At 43.0% G+C, this 18,373-nt stretch overlaps 1 pseudogene; it reads right to left on the reverse strand.

Moving 5' to 3' along the window:
- Window positions 1-5,794: 5,794 nt before the first annotated feature.
- LOC129867286 (peroxisome biogenesis factor 10-like) lies at window positions 5,795-11,760 on the reverse strand (annotated as a pseudogene).
- Between the last annotated feature and the right edge of the window lie 6,613 nt (window positions 11,761-18,373).

Below are 18,373 nucleotides of genomic sequence, written 5' to 3' on the forward strand. Positions count from 1 at the left end.
ACAATTATGAGCTATACATAACAGTATCCCAGTGGAAGGGAGGACAGTAGCAGGTGACCCAACTGTGGTTTGTGACTATCATTTCCCCTTTTTGCCAATTCAATTGGAGTCATTCTGATACAGATTTTTCAGCATTTTGTAACAGTGACATTTTAATCACTTAAGAAATCATAAACAAAATTGTTATCAGTAAAAACACTAACCAATTAGTAGATCTATTTTACTTACATTAATATCCTCCCTCATGAAAGAGAAATTAGAAAATATCTTCAAGATATGTGGGTTCTTTGGTAACAGAATGACAAAACACTAGGCAATATTTCTTATAGAAAGCAAATCATTTCAGCACAATTAAATATTATATTTTAGTCATTTATCAGACAAATATAAATGTTTATATTAGTTGGCAAGGGTCTTTAACTTCAATAATATTGTGTTTTGATTCATTTCTAATACCTTTTAACACTTTTTCTGGTAGATGTTTCCCAAGACCCCTTTTCCATCTGTTTAACCAGAAGAGGAGCCTTTGCTTATTCCACATTTTAAGAAGGAATATTGTTGAAAAATGTATATGCCTTAGTTTTATAAAAAATATAAACTCCGCTTTCATTTGACACCAAATTTGATGTGCTCCTATGAACTTCACATGTTGGTGCTCATGGGTCCTTTTAACATGGAAAAAAAGTAAAGGACGTAAGGGAAATTGTTGTTGAATTCACGTTAGTTGACAAATCAACAAATGTAAATCAAAACTAGACATTGAACTGACGTCTGTGCCCAGTGATGGTTGTGTGTCTGTCTGTCTTACTGGTAGTGTATGAGCGATGCCCTGCCGAGCTGCATGCCCTGGATGTGGCTCCTCCAGGCACAGTAGGCCGTCCTCAGGACCAGGGTGTGGCTGGGCTGGGTCAGTCTCTTCAGCAGGCACACTACCCCAATGTCACCCCGCACAGAGCCAGGGCTCACGTTGAGACCATGCATCTGTCCCACACACCTCCTCCACTGTAAGGAGTGGAATAACTAACAGTTTGAATAAACTGGATGTTCATGAAGATTACATTTCTGTATGTTGTTCGTAGCACACATTACACTTACAGTGCATTCAGAAAGTATTCAGACCCCTTGCTTTTTTCCCCAAATAATGTTAGCCTTATTCTAAAATTTATGAAATTGTTTTTTTTCCACTCAATCTACATACAATACCTTATAATGACAGAGCAAAAACAGGTTCAGACATTTTTGCAAATGTATAAAAAATATATATAAATACATTTTTAAAAAATCGGACCCTTTACTCAGTACTTTGCTGAAGCACCTTTGGCAGCGGTTACAGCCTCGAGTCTTCTTGGGTATGACGCTACAAGCTTGGCACACCTGTATTTGGGGAGTTTCTCCCATTCTTCTCTGCAGATCCTCTCAAGCTCGGTCAGGTTGGATGGCGAGTGTCGCTGCACAGCTATTTTCAGGTGAGATGTTCGATCGGGTTTAATAAGTCCAGGCTCTAGCTAGGACACTCAAGGACATTCAGAGACTTGTCCCGAAGCCACTCCTGCGTTGTCTTGGCTGTGTGCTTAGGGTTGTTGTCCTGTTGGAATGTGAACCTTCACCCCAGTCTGAGGACCTGAGCACTCTGGAGTAGGTTGTCATCAAGGATCTCTCTGTACTTTGCTCCGTTCATCTCCTGACTAGTCTTCCAGTCCCTGCCGCTTAAAAACATCCCCACAGTATGATGCTGCCACCACCATACTTCACCGTAGGGATGGTGCCAGGTTTCCTCCAGATGTGATGCTTGGCATTTAGGCCAAAGAGTTCAATCTTGGTTTCATCAGACCAGATAATCTTGTTTCTCATGGTCTGAGAGACCTTTAGGTGCCTTTTGAAAAACTCCAAGCGAGCTGTCAAGTGCTTCTGTCTGGCCACTAAGGCTGTAAAGTAACAAATGTGGAAAAAGTACAGGTCTGAATAGTTTCCAAATGCACTGTATGTCAGTTATGATAAACTAATATTCTAATACAAGCATATATTAAGGTTGGCTAGTTAGCAATCCTAAATAATAGCCAAAGTTTGTTTCCATGCAATCTTGTCTGCCAGCTGGCACTCTGTGGTAGCAATTGAGCCTGGGGACGAGGTTAGTTTCCATGTAACATGGAGATGAGCAATATGTCCTCAGAAGACATGTCATATTTGTTATTTAGCTCTGCAGTGTGAAAATCTGAAAAAACACCAAACAGACATTCTGCCCCGGCAACAACAGCACATTGTCCTCTGTTACATAGGTGGGTGCCTCACATTGGTGGTGGATGGGATGTCTTACCCTCATACAATGTAAAGTCTAAGGCCTAGTGTAAATCTCAACAAACACCATGCACTCTTCATAGGGCCAGGAGTTCATCGTGACCATGTGACATGACCAGGAAGAACTCTGGGTTATAGTTATGGCTAGGAGTTTTTCCTGATTAGGTTACATGGTGGGAAAACCCTCTGGCCCTAGTAATTATTAGTCTGGGTGCCAGTCTGCTTCTGCTCTCTTGCCAACTCCTTATGGAATTGGTATACAATTGAAGGAGTTGGCAAGAGAGCAGAAACAGACAGGCACCCAGGCTGAGTATCATCGCTGACCCGATGGAAACAGTGGGCGAGGGTCAGGGCATCCGTCCTCCTGGCAAGGGTGTCTGTCTGGGCACGTCGGGTCACCACAGCCCACCTCAGGGCAGAGAGGCCGGTCCTCAGTAAGTGTCTCCGGTGCTGGAGTCTGGCCCGTGTGTGTGACCTCCACTGATGGTCCCATGTCCTGAAGCAGCGCAACTGCAGTCTGAATCTGTAGAGTGCCAGCCACCTGCTACAAGTACATTCCAACCTTCAGGTGCAATTAAGAGGCACAAACATCACAATACCACAACCCCCCCCCCCACAATACCTATACACTTGAGGTGTTGCTGTAGAACAGAAGTTCACCCCAAAATTATTTCTACAAAGGTTGGCTGCTTGTTCATTATTTTCCAAAACATTAAATGTCCACTGCCGTCCTAAATTAGGCAAAGTCCAAATGGAATTGACACCTGTCCTGCACCTCAATGTTTTTTGTGTGCTTGTTTTCACCCAATTATTTTGTGTCAGGTGTCTGAGCGACAGAGTCCCATACCTGTCCTCTATTGTCTCCACAAGACTGGAGCTATGAATCTTTACTGCGTCAATAGGCTGCCCAAACAAAAGAAAGGTGTTAGAGTGTTCTCATGTTACACACACACAACCTGTTATGACACACACGATCATGCATGTATGCACACTCACAGCCATATAAATAGACATACACATGCACACGCTCAGCAAAGGTGCTTAAGTGTGTCAACGTACCATAGGCAAGGACTGATGAACTGCAGACAGCTCTCTTTCACCAAGAAATTCACCACTGGCGCCTCCTGTCAACGTATGCAATGTGCCTGTGTGTGTTGTAACTAATGGGTCGATCTGACATTGCCTTTCAGGAGTAGTTGACCCGGGAGTTCTCCTGCTATGGCTATGGAGGCGCAGAGAGAGGCCCTCTCTGTTGTCTTGGCTTGGCGCATTCGGAGTGCTTCGCTTCAGGTGAGCTGCCCTCTCTCTATCCGAGAGGGTCATTTGACCCAAATTCTCAGTGATTGCAAGTCTTTCCTCCCACAAGAGAGAATGTGACACAGCTGGATTACTTGTTGTGACTCTCGGCACCTCAAACAAATCCTCCACCCCTTTTAAAGTAGGGTAAAAACTATGCACAGTGTCCACTGAATCTGACTTAGCTTGACCTGAGAGTTCATTGGACCATTTTGTATTATGCTCAGGGTACGCCACCTCTGTGCTGTTTTGTCTACCGCTGAAGCTATACTGAGAGAGGCTTGCAGGTAAAAAGCACATATTACTTGGGAAATCTGAGCCACGCATGGCTGAGGCAAAAACATCCATCTTCTTTTCTGCCTTTCTTTCAGCTTTCCTCCATGGTTCAATGTGTGCCTTCACTGATACACTAGGAGAATGGATGTTTGTTGATCGTTTTCCAGCATTCTTTGCGATTTTGCTATGAAGATGGAGTTCAGAGAACTCGGTTTCCCTGTTGGCCTTATATGGACTTGTTGAGGAACCATCCTTGCTGGTAGAACCCGTTCTGCCCCCTTTGTGACAGTGGATGATGGAGCATGACATTTTTGCACTGCAAGAGATAGAGGGCCTAGGGCCATGAGATTCGTTATCTAAAGGAGATTCAAGATTCACAGGAGATAAGGCCAAGTCTCCAGAGGTACTCAGTGCCTGGGGTAGTAGGCCTAGATCCACAAATGATAAGCCGATCTCCAGGTCCAACATTGACCTATGCAAGCTCGCAGATGTCCAGGAGGACTCTAGTAGATCCTGAAATGTTGACACGTTTTCATTCTGCTTCGGACAGGCAGGCTTTACATGTTCCCCCTGACGCCTGTCTAGCAAGTCGGGGACTTCAGGGTAGAACGGAGCATCTCCGGAAAAGGTAGAACCTAGTGAACCGCTGTTGCATTTTTGGACAAAAGAGACACATTCTCTCTCGACTGGCTGTTGACGTCCCCTGCCCCATTTCCCAAGCCAATTGACACAGTTGCCACCATCACCTCGACCCACAATTGAGCCATAAGGATGACCAGAGGTCAATGAAGCACCACCTTGTAATCTAATAGGAACAATGATATCCCTGTCAGTAAAATTGGCCTCTGACCTTTTCTCCTCACTTCCCTGATGGGACAACTTCCCAAGCTTGGCACTCCAAGTGGGACAACTTTCTGTTATTAAGTCAGTGTTGCGGCTCAGGTTTCTCGGTCTCAAGACAGGCTCAGGTGTGTGCCTGTCCAGCACATCAGAGACACTTAAGTAGGGAGGCCTGTCTTCGTTGAGAGTAGAAAGGAGGTCTAGTAACTGGTCCACGTCATTCTCCCCACAGACAGACAGGTTGCTTTGGACCAGGGGCCTCCTGGGCATGTACTTTCTTTGAGACAATCCCCCAGACTGCCTCCCCTGACCTCTCTGGGAATGCCAAGCCATTCTGAAATGTGGAGCGGAACATATAATTCAGAGCTAATTGCATTATTTATTAATTGACATACTAGGCAGCCTATCGTTTGGGCCAAACATTTGAATAAAGCATTACATTTAAATACAACATTTGTGGACATAATGTCCATTTGAAAGAAATTATAAAGGTCAAGGTTTCTTACCATAAACTGTCATCTATTCTGCGTTCGTTCACTGTTCTATTGCCTTAACAGCACAGATCGGCTACTGCTGCCTGGTGAACACATGGCACCCCCACTAAGCGGATCAGAGGCAGATTAAAAAGACAGACTACAAACTTGTAAATTGGCTGGGACTTCCTATATCAACTGTCTACACATGTCATCTTGCCGCAAAATAGTTAAATTGACAAAGTGGAAAGTGCATGAACATATCAAAGCAAATAGCTAGCTAACTGCTGCTAGCTGGCTACCTTGGTTACAGTGTGTAGCTGAACTTTGATTAACGTTACCTGACCAACGTTAGCTACCGGTAAATTACCGGTGGTAGAAAGCTCATATTTAACTAAGATAGTTCATGTATTATTGGTAGGTTTATTTTCCAAACCGGTTCAGAATACAATTTCATGAACGAACCATTTAAAGCCAATTTGCTGGTCTCCACTGACCTGAACCAAATCTTCCGTTCGCAGTCAGTAGCAGAGCATGCAGGCTGGAGCTAAAACGTCACTGCTCCATAAGAACAATGAGAGTCACCACTTTATCAATAAAACAAGACACATAAATAATTGCACAGTTGTTTATTACAGAAGTTGCATAGTTGATTTATATTTTATACAATTTTAATTTAGATAAATTAGACTGATACAATCCAAACATGATTCATATGCAAACCATTTCAAAATGAATGATTGCTTAATATAGTACACTGCATTATGCATGCCCATAAAATATATAAAACAAGTATATTAAAGAACGAAAAATATACACAAATGATTCCAGTGTGTATCCCTGATACAGAATGGAGGAGCTGAGGACAGAGCTTCACAATAATATTCTGCAATATTACAAAAACAATTTGAAACGCTTTATCCATTTTGTTTCACACTGGAGATAACTTGATTGAGTTTTCAGAAAGATCTGAATCAAGGTCCCAAAATAAGATCTCTAGGCATTCTCTGAAGTGAGATGCTATTTGGAAGTAACTTGAACAGGGATAGCTAAACTCTAAGAAAGACAAAGGTGTGTTTAACGATTCAACAGTCCAATAAGGCAATCCAGTCATTTAGGAAGTGAAGCCATATAATAAAAGGCACACTAGTGGTTCTAGAAACGAGTAGTTTCTCAGGTAGACCAGTCGAGGAGGCTGGGAACTTCTCACGACACAAAGGGCACTGTCTGTGGAGCGAGAAAACAATAGTCATGCATTGCATTTATTTTATACCTTTTAACTTGGTTTCATAGCACTGACCCTCTGACAAGCTAGATAGGTGAAATATTTGTCATTCTTTATACCCCTCCAGTCCTGTCAGACCTACTACACAAGTGCCTGCAGGGTAGAGGTCGTTTCTGGACTGTGCCACTTTTATAGTAGTCATAGCCCCTTAAAGAACATACGTAGTGTTTCTCCCATATAATTAAAATAGAACAGTAGTCATTTAATGCATCTATGGTCTCACCTTGTTGTTACACCACTCTGTGATGCACTCCCAGCAGAACAAGTGGCCACATGGAGTAGAGGTCGAGTGCCTCCTCTCCTCTAGTCACAGGATACAGCGAGAGGCACAGGGTGAGTTGGGCTCTTCTACAGACTGGGACCTGGACAGTTATGGGTTAACTGTAACGTGTATTTGCAGAATTCATATGCATACCTCAATCACAATGAAAAGGATGCATGGGGCAATTGTGTTCATCTTGCATCATTCTAATGTCCTCAAACACTTCTTTAACATCTACCTGCAGTGTACCTGGAAGGCAGGTTCCTGTGTTGTCTCCACTCCTGCTGGGCTCTCTGTCGGAGGTTGTTGAGCTGCAGGGCCACAGTGAGGGCCAGCTGCAGCAGGGAGACCTGGAGCCTATAGCTGCTCCGGATGGCCTTGTCATCCCCGTCACACACCCGAAGCTAACCGTCCGGGGAAAGAAAGAATGGTGAGAAAGAGCATGATGAAGCATACAATAGTAACACGGGTCATATTCATTAGGCCACACAGTAGCAAAACATTTTGCAACAGAAAACAAATGCGCTTGAGGGATTACCTGAATTTGTAAAAATAAATTGCTTTTATTTTCCATTGCAAAAATGTTTGCTACGGTGTGCACCACTGAATGGAGAAAAACAGCCATTTGAGTCCTTGTTTCCCTGGCAACTGCTTAGGGCCTGCCCACCATGGGTAAAGAAAAATGTATTTAATTGAAACATTCAATTTAGCGCTGCGTTAAATGGCTAAAAAATATAATTTTTTCATATCATGTATTCTATCTACAACAGAGTTGATGTCTGACATAAGACCTATGAGGAACCATGTCAAATTGACAAAACAAATCACTTTTACCACTTACTTCAAGCTACGAAGCCAATGTGGTGAAAAGCTAATTCAATACAACAACTGCATGCAGTACGGTGTCCTGTGCCACTGAAAAAACGGACAAGTTTGGTGGGCTCATGTCTAGTGGGAACATTACCAAATGCGTTTACCAAGAGCTACAACTTTCATTTAGTGTCATGCTGTAGTTGACGCAAGGCAAGCATTGGCAGTTACTCAACATAAATCAGAAATATTGTTGAGAAAACGACATCACCACTTTGTGTGCAATTAAAAGACGTGCGCTAACTAGTTGTCATCGATAACAGATTAGGTTAGAATAACTGGGTTTCTGGTCATGATGGACTGCATCACCAAAAGTCAGGGAGTGACTCAAGTTGCTTAGCTAGCTAAGGATTTTGAACGTGACAAGCTAGCTATTTTCCAACACAGGCATTCATTTGATAACCCAGCTAAGCTATCTAGCTAGTTATATATCTAGTCAGAATAATCATTTTTGGCTTGTTTGTCAATCTGTAATGCTAGCTAGCTATCCAGTTCCAACCTGCTTGGTTGCCCACGCAGCCTGCTAGCAATGAACAGCAAGCTAGCTAGATTTATCTAGTTCAGAAGAGACATTATTCAAATCAGTTGGATATTAGTAGTGGTGTAGCAAAGGATCTACTATCCAACCATTTGAGATTGCATTTATAGGTTTTAAACCCCAAAATATAGCTTCTTAATGTCAAGGAAAACATATTCTGAAGCTTTCTTTACCCTTTGTGGTAGTTGCAAAGGTTAACAATGGGGCTCACGTCATTGACACGAATCTCTGTTCCTTCATAGGTTCACAAACAAATACCCACATAGCTGATGCCGGCCGTCTTGTTCCCCAGGTGGGAGAAGGCCACGCATATGTAAAACAGGGCCACGTGCAACCGGTGGATGATGGAGAGTGCCGGCTGGAGGGCTAACAAGACCAGCACGCACACCCTCCTCTGGGGCTCCGTGAGCTGCCCCACCACCCTCTGGACCCAGCCTCTTATCCAGGCTCCAGGGACTGGCCACTTCTGCTCTCCGGCCTCCCCCACCCTGGCTTTCCTCCCTTGCCCCCAGCTCATTCTCCAGGCACACCAGCAACTTATCCAGCAGGTAGGGAAACAGGCTTTGGAGATACACATGGGCTCCTTGTCTGGCACGGGACCCTGCGCAGGGTGGGGTCCACCTGGATGATATTGACATACTCTTCGCCCTACACCTGGTACCCTGGATGACACACGAAGGGACAGGGAGGATGTGTGGTAAAGACATGCTTGCGTATCAGATTTAACACAGTACTACGGGGGTGAAGCTGTTTGTTTACCTACCTGAGAATGTGGTTCAACCACAGTATGCAAGGTCTGACAGGAGTTCAATCTCTTTTCTCCAATGCAGCTGTAGGAGTAAAAAAAAAAAAAGAGTAGCTACTGTAGGAATAATATAAATACACTACATGGCCAAAAGTATATGTGATAGATGATTTTTGGTCCCGTTCTGTGAGCTTGTGTATCCTATCAATTCACAGCTGAGCTATTGTTATTGTGAAGTTTCCACTTCACAATAACAGCACTTACAGTTGACCGGGGCAGCTCTAATAGGGCAGGAATTTGACAAACTGACTTGTTGGAAAGGTGGCATCCTTTGACCAGTGCCACGTTGAAAGCCACTGAGCTCTTCAGTAAGGCCATTTTACTGCAAATGTTTGTCTATGGAGATTGCATGGCGGTGTGCTCAATTTTATACACATGCAGCAACGGGTGTGGCTGAAATAGCCGAATCCACTAAGGGGTGTCCACATACTTTTGCGTATATAGTGCATCATAAAGCAGGACATGGCTGACTAGCTTATGTATGCATGCATAGCTATGTTCTAAATGGTCATGTAGGGTATCGGTCTATCCTACCTGCCTGCAAATTCGCGTTGGTCCTCCTACTGACTTGCACGAATCAATTGTGGCTGGTTTGCAGGGACGAGAGGCATTGCTAGAGTCTGGCTGCTAGCTAGCTTAGCAAGCAGTCAGTTGCTTGAATGACAGTAAATTCACGACAATTAAAAAATAATCGGTCAATTTCTGTAACTGTCAGACATCTTCCCAAACTTCACAGTTTAGTATAGTTATTCGACTTTCCTATTGCCTATCGAGACAGCTCTGTAAACTAGCTCCACATATAGTACAAAGAGCTACGAATGATGGGTTAGTTATAAAAAAATATTTGCTAGCTAGCTAGCAACCCGGAAAAACCTTTGACGTGAAGGAAACAAACTTCTGTGGCCACAGCGCCCTGCGGTGCTAGGAGTCCTCGCGTCTACTTTCCTATGTAAAGCATCATTACGATGCAACAATATTGTAACATAGCCTTACACAACACATCCATTTTTTTATCCATAAAAATACTGTTGTGTAATTTCAGCACTGGTGTAACAGTACCGGACTTACTGAACTTCCATACTGCACGTGAACTTGTGAAATGTCATAAAAAACAATGATATGAACAGTTTATTGTGTGATCACTAAAATCAAAATCGAAGATTTTTCCAATTTGCTGGCATGAGGATTAGAACCAGCGACCTTAATCGCTAGGCTACATGCTTGATTCATTAACTAATATATTGTACACATCATTTATTTTGTTATTACTTTTTCGTTTTTTGACAGACATGTCCCTCCCCAAGCTTCCATAGCTGGGTCACATTCCCTCAATTAACTGTGTTGAGTGTGCTCAATCATCCTGCCGCTTGCCCTACCCTGTAGATAAGTTGTAGAACCAGTTTCTTTGTCTCTTCAATTCAGCTACCTGAACCAAGCTGTAGCTGTTCCGCTAGGTGGTGAGCACCTTTTCAGTGCTGCAGACGGCAGGTACCGTTCTGAGATAGCCGCTCTCAATAAGAAGAGCTAGTAGTAACCCTTAGACAGTTAGAGTAGCAGAAACACTTTGATGAGTTTACTTACAGGCAGCTGCAGACAAGGAAGTGTGTTTACAGTTAATGTGCAGCTGCTGATGTTTTTCCTTCCCTCCTAAAGTTGTGGGATACTTGTGACTTCTTACAGATGGAGGCTAGATGGTGCAGGGTGAGCACACTGCTCGTTGTCAGCACAGGACGGGACTGAAGTGCCAGAGTAGACTACAAAGGTAAGTCTGTCAGTATTCCTCTGTTGGTTTTATCAGCACGGCATTCACTGCACTTAATTCACCGGAGAGGTTTCACTTGGCGACTGAACACTAACATTCCACCATGCAACCAGATAAAGGACTAGACTAGAATCTGTCCCACTTTATTGTGGCCTCTTAGCCCACTGGCCCATGCCCATCAAAACGGCACAGAATTCCAGCTTGTGCGAATTAAAATCTCTTTATAATTGAATAGAGTAGTAGAACATCTGTGAATAGAGTTGTAGTGCTCCTTTGAGGTTTGTGTTTGCTGTTGACTGCTGGGTGAGTCATTGATCTCTATTTGCAAAGCACGGGCTCCTCAGGAGACCCCGACCCACTGGGCCCACACTGTTTGAATCAATGTTGTTTCCACTTCATTTCAATTAAATGACATTGAACTATGTGGAATAGACATTGAATTGACGTCTGTGACCAGTGGGAAACAACCCAATGAGGAAGGAAGCACTGGAGCCGGCAGCACAACACCTGCCAAAGAGATAAAACAGCAGCTTGTTTGGCCCCACACTAGTTTCCATAATTACCTCAGGTGACATCTGGTTAGGATATATCCAGCCACTGAACTAATTGCTTTAACGGACACTGACGTAAGGTCAGAGTACTAGGCACTTAGTAGTCTTTTCTCACGGCAGCTGTGAAAAGAGGCTAGGCACTGAGCTAATTCTGTTTTAAGTTTTAAACAGACTCTGTGATACCAATCTGTAGCGGTCCAGGCAGTGATGTTTGTTTTGCAATGCAGCAACATCATAAAGTGTCATAGGGTGACTTGGCCATGCCCAGACATAGTCTCTTCTTAGGCACATCCAGCAGGACTTTGCCCTCTTTCAGAAGGCTACATGTGTGAAGTCACATCACTGTGTGCGCGTGTCTACGTGCGTGCATGCGTGTAGTGTGTATGTGTGCGTGGTTAAGGCTAGGATAAGGCTGTGGTAATATTGCCATTGTGTTCATGGAAGATTCATGAATAAGGTAGAAGAACTGTGGGATCAAAAAACAAGTACCAGTTTCTCGAACGACATAATTGTAAAACATATTTCCATATAGAATGAAAATCATGTTACAACATGATACAACATTGACATGTATTAAAGACACTTGATGTTATTTTTATGATGCCAACGGAATATTAACCATTGCAAAACATATCTCAATGATTTTATATGTAAATACTTTTCTGACTGACCTTCTCTAGCCTGTGATTACTATATTTTTCTCTGACAATTTATTGTATTTTGCCACATGCATCGCTTTTGAAGTTTGCATGACCTTTTCAGCTTCAGTACCCTGCACAGTAGGGCCGTCCAAATAGGCCACGGGAAAGTTAATCTGACTCTCGAACACGCCACTAGCACACGATGTTAACTATGCCACTCTGACATTGCTCGTCCATATATTTATATATTCTTAATTCCACTCCTTGCTTAGATTTGTGTGTATTGTTGTGAAATTGTTAAATATTACTTGTTAAATATTACTGCACTGTTGGAGCTAGAAACACAAGCATTTCGCTACACCCACAATAACATCTGCTAAACACGTATATGTGACCAATATGATTTGATTTGTGTGTGTGTATGTTGTCCCTCTGCTTAACATGGCATAACAGATCTGTATCAGTCCATTGTGATAAATAGGCTACTCTCCTTATCTTCCTACACCTACAATCAGAGCATAACCTACCCCTTCCCTGAAATGAAAACATTTCTAAAATGATGTAGTCAAATATTGTCTGCAAAGTATTAGTCTCAAAAGAAAACATGCAATAGAAGGACTCACTCAACAAGGAAAGATGTCTTACCCGTAGCCTATTGTTAAATTATTTCAATTTCCATCTTGATCTAATCTTGGCGACAGCTCATGTGTGACAGTACAAGCAGAAAAAGATTCAAATGAATTTTAATCAATCTCCCCTTGTCAACAGTTGTAGCGCAGTATGTTATTTTCTTTGCTTGGTACAGGGGCCAGAGGGATTTGTAGTGGTGCATGCTCACCACCCACGGCTGACCCCACCCCACCCTTTCCTAGGTACAGGTACTGGCCCTCCCCTACCAAACCTCGGGCTTTGCCCTCACATGTCCTGTCTGCGTTGACGCACACCAGCATGAATACCCACTATAGACAAAGCTCTTTGAAATGACATAACTCACTTCCGGCTGTTGCAGTGAGTCGTGTGTGCTGCTTCTCAGGTGTGTGTAAGGGATTTTACGGAGGTGTGTGTGCGGATAATAGTTGTAAAGCTGTCCAAGTGGGGGAATTTCACAGGACGCCACACACTAAAACACACCAACATCGACGCTAGACCTGGCTGTGTCCTCTGCCTCTTTATTTCCTCTCAGAAAGGTAATGTAATATCACCATTCATATTTCTTGCATGTCTTACTTACAGGTAAATCAGTGTTGTTGCTCACCGCCAAAGGTGTGGCGAGGGCAAGTCTACTTTTACTATCTAGCAGGGATGGACTTCTATTGGTAAAATAATCTTCCCTGTGCAATTCAGGTGTGTTGTGTGCTTAGTCTCTCCCTTGTGGTTTGTACAGCCAGACGTCATTCAAACAAGCCCAGTTTAAGTCAACTATTGGGAATGTACTGTATCATAACCCCAACAGTCTTTAACAACAGTGCTATTTGATTGGAAGAGCAGGTTAGATATCCTTTGTGGAGTTGTGGCTGCGTTTAGTCAATGCGGTGTAGGTTTTCACCCCTTTGAGGTTTTTAGGGGGGATTTTCTGGCTGGCGCTGAAACTCAACACCGTATAGCTGGGAGAGTGAGATAAAAACAACCATGTAACCCGCTGCAAAGGGGAGGAGGCCCAACTGAACAGGAGACTCCATGTTTCTTCAGGGGTCTGATTTCTCCTGTGAACACACTCTTTCCTCTGTTGTTTATTCAACCAAACCTGTCATTTATCTCGCAACTTTAGTTCACCAGGTCCTTGCTGTATATGATATTATGTACTCTGTCAACTTACCTGGTAAAATAAAGGGTTAAATAAATCAAATACAGTAGCAAGTGTCACTGAGTCCCATGTGTTGGTCTTCGATGCTAGATTGGCAGAGCTAGCCTTGCGGCGCCGCAGGCTAAAGGTTGATGTGCTAAGAGGCTATAAATCAGCTGTAAACCTGTGTATTTAGTGAGGAAATACCGTTTCCACCGTTGTCATCTGCCAAGGTAGATGTTCCGTGTCCCAGGAAACATGCATGACTTCTTGCCGCAAACCTGATGAGGAGACAGTGGGTTTTGTACATACGTCATCATTATGGGGCGAATTATACCTTCCACGTAGTTTTCACTTAGTCATGCATTGATGTCCTTAAGTTAGGATTTGCCCCTTTCAGTTTAAAGACAGCGATTCCTATGTAATGTGTGGGTAAGGAGGACCAACTGGTTGGTGGCAGCCAGTGCCGCCTCTTCACAATGAATTAAAGACGGGTCTGTGGCAAGAAACGTTATTTAGTTAATTTTGTGGATTAAGCCTACATTAGGAACATTTCAAAGGCGTTTGGAGAGGTCACAATCTCAAAATTATTGAACTACTGGTTTAATGTAAACGCCAACTGTAACATATTTTGTTATTTATTCTCAACTTACATTTTAGTCATTTAGCAAACGCTCTCATCCAGAGCGACATCCAGGAGCAATTAGGGTTAAGTGCCTTAGTCAAGGGCACATTGACAGGTTTTTCACCTAGTCTGCTCTGCGATTCATATCAACGACCTTTCGGTTACTGGCCAAACGCTCTTAACTGCGAGGCAACCTGCCACCCTGTAGTGATGTGAATAATAATGCTAACGTATAGCAATATCTAACAATGATATCAGATAACGTGAGATCATTTACACAATTTGGAGAGGCAGAAGCCTAAAGCCATGTCTGAATATACCGTATGTGCCTGTGTGTTTTGAACTTGGGCTCTGAAGAAACTCAATGATTTTCCTTCAGTATCGGTCTGTGGTGTACGGTGGAAGCCTGTTTTGTACCAGACCGATTTGTGTGTGTGTGTTCTGTAAAAGTAGCGTTATAGTAGTTACTAAAAGTGAAAGAAAGAGCCATTGTGTCCGCAGCCTTTGACCACCAGAGCGGATAAAACACACAGATGGAAGACCATTATACCCGTAAAAAAGCTTCCCCTCGATTAGCTCTCTGTCTCTCATTGTCACAAGAAGACACAACAGGGACCACGAAAGTACAGTACTCGTGTAGTAGGCTAGTTGTAACCGACACCGAATGTGCTGTAAACAACCAAGGAGACAGACTCCCAAATACACTACATAAAGGAATAGGGTGTCATTTGGGACTCAACCATAGTGATGGAAGTGTCAAAGCTCAATCTGTCTCTTCGGCCGTTTCTGGCACAATCGGTTTCGGTTACAACTCATCTACTACACGAGAACTGTACTTCATTTTGTGGTCTGTGTTGTGTGTTGTTGTGACATTGAGAGACAGAGTTAAACGAGGGGAAGCTGTCTTACAGGTATAGCCGTCTTATCTGTGTGTGTGGCATAACTCCGCTCTTGGAGCAATTATACACATTTTGACGTGGTGTGGAGAAAACCTTTTAGAGTTTAAAAGCTAGTTTCCTGCAATTCTACACATGTTTTACATAAAACTGGGTGAAACAAATGCACTTTCAATGCTAATTTCCTGCAATTGTATACATTTTGCCATAGGGCTGAAAAAACATTTGACAGTTTTAAAGCAAATTTCTGTAATTCTACAGACACTAGGTGAGACCCAAATGCAGACACAGGAGGCAGATGGTTGAAGTTTAAGATGTTTAATAAATCCAAAGGGAATAGGCAAGAGAATGGTTGTGGACAGGCAAAAGGTCATAACCAGATCAGAGTCCAGGAGGTACAGAGTGGCAGGCAGGCTTGAGGTCAGGGCAGGAAGAATGGTCAGGCCAGCGGTAACAGAGTCCAGAACAGGCAAGAGTCAAAACCAGGAGGACTAGAAAAAGGAAAAACGGGGAAAATGCTGGTAGGCTTGGACATAAAAGACGAACTGGCACAGAGAGACAGGGATAAATACACTGGGGAAAACAAGCGACACCTGGAGGGGGTGGAGTCCATAACGAGGACAGGTGAAACAGATCAGGGTGTGACAGGCTGAGAGACGTTTTTACAGTTTTAAAGCTAGTTTCCTGCTAGTCTACACATTTTGTCATTGGGCTGAGAGAAGAAATGCTGTAGTGCTGCGTGGGTCAGCTGTTTGTTCACCTGCACCCGCCTGCAATTGCTAATAACCCATTTGCAACTGCCCGACTATACAGTATGTGAAAATCGAAGGCCTGTACCTGACCCGCTAATATAGAAAATGCGCGGTAGGCTACAGTCAGAGACTGCAGAACGATTTTCTGAAACTGGGAGAAGGATTTATTTAGCCTGATTTAGATATGTTTCGGTTAATAATTTCTGACATTTTGGTAGGCTATTTGTAAGTCAGATACATGCAGCTTCTCTTCTGTCATTTGTTGCCTAAATAAACCATTGTTCACCAGAATGTAATAACTTGCTAGAATGAATGATGTAATCTAGTTAACATTAGTAGTGTTCCCAGTGTTCTCTGTCGTCTCTGATTTTTAGGGACCGGGGAGAAAATGCAATAAGAAATAAAAGGCTGTGAAAACGACCCAACATGCTTCAGTTAAATATAGGCTACCATATGTAGAGGTGCTATCTTAAATGGCATTCACATTCTCTCAAGATGCTGAAATAAATCATATTTTGTGACTGTCGAATTAGGTCCTAAATCTTGTGATTACACACTACTGCCAGATATGCTAAAATAATGAAAGAAAAACCTCAATGTAGCCTACAGATACTGTATAAATTGCACAAGAATTATACATTTATGGTATTTTTAAGTTATTCTTTTATCTTTATTCAATTTGCCCGCCACCATTCCGGCCTTCATCCACACAATATTTAATGACCCTAAACCACGTGACAAACTCATTCCACGGAGGGCCGATTGTCTGCTGGTTTTCACTCCTTCTACATGATTGATGAATTAAGGTCACTAATTAGCAAAGAACTCCCCTCACCTGATTGTCTGTCTTAATTGAAAGGAAAAAACAAAAACCTACAGACACTAGGCCCTCCATGGAATGAGTTTGACACCTCTGCCCTAAACCCACCCGTCCCGTAGATAACCTGCACATAACTAATTTGCGGTTTTAAAACAAATTTTGCCATGGCTTTTGAGTGACTCAAATTATAACAAAATCAATGGGGGCCCCATGCCATTTTGAGAATTTTAGATTCTCCCTGTCTACTTTTTATTTTGGTGATTGTCAGTTCTCAAAGATGATCCTATTTAAAAAATATATTACACCATTTTTATACATACTTTATATCTGGTCGTTTAAGTTTACACTGGAAACGTTTACCATCCTAAAATGATTTTCAAGATTATAAAACAAAACCAAAATAATTGAATAAAACTAAATGGTCACGATTTGCATATAGGGGAAAAACTGAGTGCACTATAGGGAGTAGTGTGTCCTTGCGAGTGAAGAGGGAGTGAGAATGTGTTACCGACCCTGCACTAATAGAGAGTAAACATCCTGGGCTGGGCTGAAAGAAAGGGAGACAGAGGCTCCTCTCCCATAGAAGGATTTGTCATACTCTTGGCAAGAGCCTGTTCGTGGGTGGGGTTAGGTGCATTTTCCCCTTCCCACCACACACACACACACAAAAACACACACACACACACACACACAAGCATTTCTGTCTATGTGTGAGGCAGGCGTGCCCGGACCTGCACTCAAGACAACCTCTGTTCAGTCTGACCGCCCTCCTAACAGTTCTGAACACGTCTCAACCCACCAGCCAGCCAACAGCCAACCCCTGAGTCTAACCCTCACCCTCACTACACATTGTTCACTATACCTGGGAGCAGTAGCATTACAACACAGCAACCTGTCCTCACAGACAGTACTGGCAGCTTAAGAAGGAAGTTCTGGTAAAGCAGTAACATTATTTACTGTAAGCCAGTGAAGCCATCGTCTCCATGGTTGGATTAGTTTGAGGAATGTGGCGCGGATGCTGGCGACATAAAGGTAGATAAACATCAATGGTTTATGTAGGAAGCAGAGCGGAGAAGTTGCGTTGGTTGGAAATGGGTAATTGGAGTGGGCTACTGTGTATTTGTGCATTAAGTTACTTCAGCTAGTATCAGATAATGAAGATTTGAGGCCTGCAATCTGAGACGTTGATATAATACAGCCAGCAGCATTTTCTCTCCAATCTACCTAAAATGTAATTCAAACCCAAATGAGGTTAGAGACAAATGGCTGTAGCAGTCATGACAAAATCAGAGCTGAGGCACTTGGCTCCCGAGACATCACTACCTGTATGAGTGTAATTACCAAGAGCCAAACTGCCTAAGAGCCAATGATGATTCATGTCATATTTTCTCGCTCGCTCGCTCTCTCTCTTCTTCTAGCAGACAGTAAGTCTAGGTGTCTCGTCTGGTGCCCGCTTGAAGATAACACAGCCACTGATCTCCTCTCTTGACTATGAATAGATAGAGATTGGCGTTCTCACCAACACAGTGTATGTGCTCTATTGAAGATGAAAGGTATTTTTTTAACCTGGAACTGAGATTTATTCCCTACAGCCTGTTATGAA

The sequence above is a fragment of the Salvelinus fontinalis genome, chromosome 2 (assembly GCF_029448725.1).
Source record: "Salvelinus fontinalis isolate EN_2023a chromosome 2, ASM2944872v1, whole genome shotgun sequence".
In the NCBI taxonomy this organism is placed as follows: Eukaryota; Metazoa; Chordata; class Actinopteri; order Salmoniformes; family Salmonidae; genus Salvelinus; species Salvelinus fontinalis.